A 4,021-nucleotide genomic window follows, 5' to 3' on the forward strand; every position below is an offset into this window, starting at 1 on the left:
CTGGGACATGGCTCCGTGGTAGAGCGCCCCCTGGTTCCATCCCCAGAACCAGGAAGAAATGGATAAATAAATAAAGGAAAGCCGGGCGGATGGTCAGGGGATGGGCGGGCGGATCCTTCTGTCCTTTTTATCTGGTGACCCCAGCTGTACTGATTAACGTAAAACGATCCTCACCTGGAACCGAGAAGGGTCTTCACATAGAACAGTGTGGGCGTGTCCAGCCTCTGAGCAGGCCGCCTGGGTTCAAGTCCACCCGTCTCCTCACCCTGGACTGGGCAGAGCCTTGATTTCCTTCTCTGTGAAGTGGGCCTCTGGCCAAGGGGCAAGGAGGAAATACCTAAGTGATGTCAAGCAGCCCGAGGGCCTGGCGTGGCAGGTTTCAATGAATGTTGGCTACGGTGGCCACGGGCAGGGGTGGCCAGGTCCAGTCCCACGGGGTCAGGCAGGTGAGCGAAGGAAGGAAGTAGGCCTGGCCAGCGATAGGACAGGAGTGGTGGGGACTGTGAAGCCGGCCCTGGTCCAGGTCTAGCTCAGCACCATCACAAAGGGACAGAGGATGGCAGGTCTCTGCCTTCCCAGGGTGGCTGGTTTGTCACCTTTGGTGTGATGCTAACAATCAATTCATTTTATAGAACTGGGAGAAGCCGCTGGACCGCAGGCCGCCCAGGGGACTGGCAGGCGCTCGGGGGTGCCGCGCTGCCTCCGAGGAAGCACAAGACCCAAGGACAGCCACCACAGACCATCTGATGTGACTGGAACCGCGTCATGTTTCCTGTGGATTCAGATTTTGTTCAACATCCTCAACAAGAAAGAGGACGGGGCTGGACGGGGCGGGGCCTGGGACCAGGAGGTGGGGTGACAGCGTGTCTGGACAGGGGGTCAGCCTCGGGGGCTAATGGGGGGTGCAGCCTTGACCCTGCACAGCCCAGAGCGGGTGGCCCAAAGCTGATGTCCACGGAGGGCACCTGGGCGCCCCAGCCCTGCCCTGTGCCCGGCGCAGGCCTTTCCCCTCTGGCTGCAAAGGGAAGGTCCAGCCTCAGCCCTGGGGAGGAGCCGTGGAGCCGCCCACCGCGCACGCCCGGCAGCAGGCCAGCCCAAGCGTGGGACTTGGTGTGAATCTCAAGCGGAGGCAAAGTTTTAGGTGACAGTCATCATTTCACACCGAGTAGATGGCCAAGAATTCGGAGTGTGAATCCTGTCCCCAGCTGGGTGCTGGGGACAGAAAATTCACAGCTGCCACCAGGGCTGGCGGTGAGCCAGGAGGGGGCAGCGCGGGGACAGTTGCCTGGAGACTGGGGCATTTTCTCTGGGTTAGAAAAGGACTCTCTGGAAGGCCAAGCGGGCATGTGTGCTTTGGGGAGGGCAAGACGTGGGCGCCTGGACCTGGCTCTGCCTTTTCTCCTCTCCCCTCCCCCTGGCCTCCCCTCCCCTGGCCTCCCCTCCCCCTGGCCTCCCCTCCCCCTGGCCTCCCCTCTTCCTGGCCTCCTCTCCCCCTGGCCTCCACCCTCGCCCAGCTGCTGCCTGACTCCACTTCCCCTTTCTAGCCCAGGCGGTGAGTTTCAGGACCAGACCTTTTACTGCTGCGACAGGAAGGGGCACTGGAACAGACATGTCCCTGCCCAGCAGGTATGCAGAGCAGGGAGGCCCCATCTGGCCCTCCAAGCTCCCTGAGCACGGCCTGGGGGAAACGGAAGGCCTCCTGAGCCCCATGGCTGTGTGGTGGGGTGGGATGAACGGAGGCCCCTTCCTCATGGTCACCAAGTGGCTGCTGCCTTTCCGGGGGTCTCACACGCTGACATGATGGTGCCGGGCCAGGCCATGCTCATCCCAGTTGGCCAGGGCCTCCAGGCCTCTGCCTGAGAGCCTGGCACCCTAACCTGGATGCGCAGCAGCTGCTGCCGGGGCAGGTTTGAAGGCCTGGAGTCCTTATTTCCAGAATGTTCCGGATGCTTGGGGAACAGTAAGGGAGGTGGCCTCTCTCTCTGTGGTGAGGTCAAGGCACACTCTGGGCCCCGGGCTCTGGGCTTCGATCTTCAGCAAAGAGGTGATGAAACCCGGGGAAAGGGCTTCTGCGCTGCTGTGGAGGCCATGATGTCACCGCGCCTCCCGCCCGGGACACACCAGAGCTCCCGCCTCCCGCCGTACGTAGGAAAATCCCCGCAGCTCCCCCCGGTGGGCGGGGCTTATCTCCTTTCTTTGCGTCTGGGCGGGGCCTGCGCTGGCTCTGGCCAGTGGGACGCAGCGGAGGAGCTGTCGTGCGGGACCTCGCCCTCACCCTCTGGCCCTTTTCGCCCGGGCTGGGGACGCTCTCTCCTGGATCCAGGTGCTCACGTGTGACCTGCTCCAGCCACACGGCGAGGCCACAGGAGGGCGCTCTGGATACAGCCGCCCTGGCTCTCAGCTACCACGGGACCCGCCAGAGAAGAATGAGGGTCCCTCAGAGCCACGGGGAGATTTCCAGCAGCCGCGGGTGCGCGACGCACTGGGGACCGAGGCTCCTCTGATCTGATTGGCAGAACCCAGGAGGCAGCCGGGCTGAGGACCACTCAGGTGGATCTAAGGATCTGGGGACGTTGGGACACCATCAGTGCGCACGGCCGCAGAGTCAGGGGGCCGGAGGCGCTTGCTCCTGGGCTTCAGCCGAGTTGGATCCGGGGAGCCTTGGTGTGATGTCTATGCCCAGGAGCTGGCGCGGTGGCGCACGCCTGTCACTCGGCCACTTGGGAGGCTGAGCCAGCCTCAGCCATGTGGTGAGGCCCTAAGCAACTTAGTGAGACCCTGTCTCAAAAATAAAAAGTAAAGGGATGGGGGTGTGGCTCGTGGTAAAGTGCCTCTGGCTTCAGTCCCCTGTACAGGGAGGAGGGAGGGAGGGGTCCCATGAGCCAGGCTGAAGTCAGAGGCGGAGGACCAGGTGGAGTTGTCGGGGAAGACGGGGAGGAGGATTTGGAGGTACCTGTCCTTTCCTTCTCAGTGTTCTTGTTTTGCTCAGGTGGTGTCCACCTTTTGGGGGTCACTGCTCTTCCAGGGCCTGTGACTGATTGATGAGGTGCTGACCCTGCCCCCACCTCCAGGAAGGGAGCAGGTGAGGAGTCCTGGAGGCTGTGCTGATTGGTCCAGGAGTCATCATGTGACTTAAGCAGGTCCAAGGAGATTCAGTCCTGGGACTTTTGTGGGAATAAGGGGGGGGCAGTGCCAGGGGAGACAACTCCTTTTCAGCTGTGGGGATGGTGCAGGTCTGGAGTTGCCACCAGGAGGAGCCCAAGCGTTATTATGCCACACACAGCAGAGGACAGTGAGTTGGAGGTGGCCAGCAGCAGTGGGGGGCAGGATGACATCACAGGGCTTCTGGATCCACCCCTGCCTGAAGCCTGCCGACTTGATTACATGAGCCAACTCACTCTCTCTGGCCACGGCAAACACTCACAACAGGCTCACCCAACGCCACCCCAATCCCCTCCCACTCTACTAGAGCCCGAAAACCTCAATTGTTACTTCCCATCCTCCTCTGCAGCCAGGATGTCACGTGACCTTTATGGCCATGGTGAAGTCCCCGAGGAGGATGTGCCTTCCTGAATGACAGGAAGCCCTCTCAGGGGACCGCAGGCTGGCTTTCCCGCTTCTGGCCCTTCCACTTTCCTGCTGCTTAGAATGTGGAGGGGCTGGGAGGTGCCACCATCTTGCCGCTCCAAGGTGACCCAGCCAGCGCGAGATTCAGGACAAGTGCAGACTGTGGCGGGACCAGAAGGAGCTGGGAGCCCGGGGGCATTCTTGGCTGTCTGCAGTGGGGGGCTCAGTGGGCGGCTCCTGGCGCCTGCAGAGGAGGGCACACGCTGGGGCAGGGGGGTCAGGCCAGGGCGGGGGGCCTTTGAAGGGGAAGTGGCCTCCCACCCTGCCCAGCTCTGCCCCCTTCCTTCCCGAGAGGCTGCCTGCCTCCTGCCCCCTGCAGCGGTGCTCCAGGGGCCCTAGAGCCTGAGGGCGGATCCGTGGAGATGTGGGGGTGCTCTTCTCCTGTGGTCGCTGC

The sequence above is a fragment of the Urocitellus parryii genome, chromosome 5 (genome assembly GCF_045843805.1).
Source record: "Urocitellus parryii isolate mUroPar1 chromosome 5, mUroPar1.hap1, whole genome shotgun sequence".
In the NCBI taxonomy this organism is placed as follows: Eukaryota; Metazoa; Chordata; class Mammalia; order Rodentia; family Sciuridae; genus Urocitellus; species Urocitellus parryii.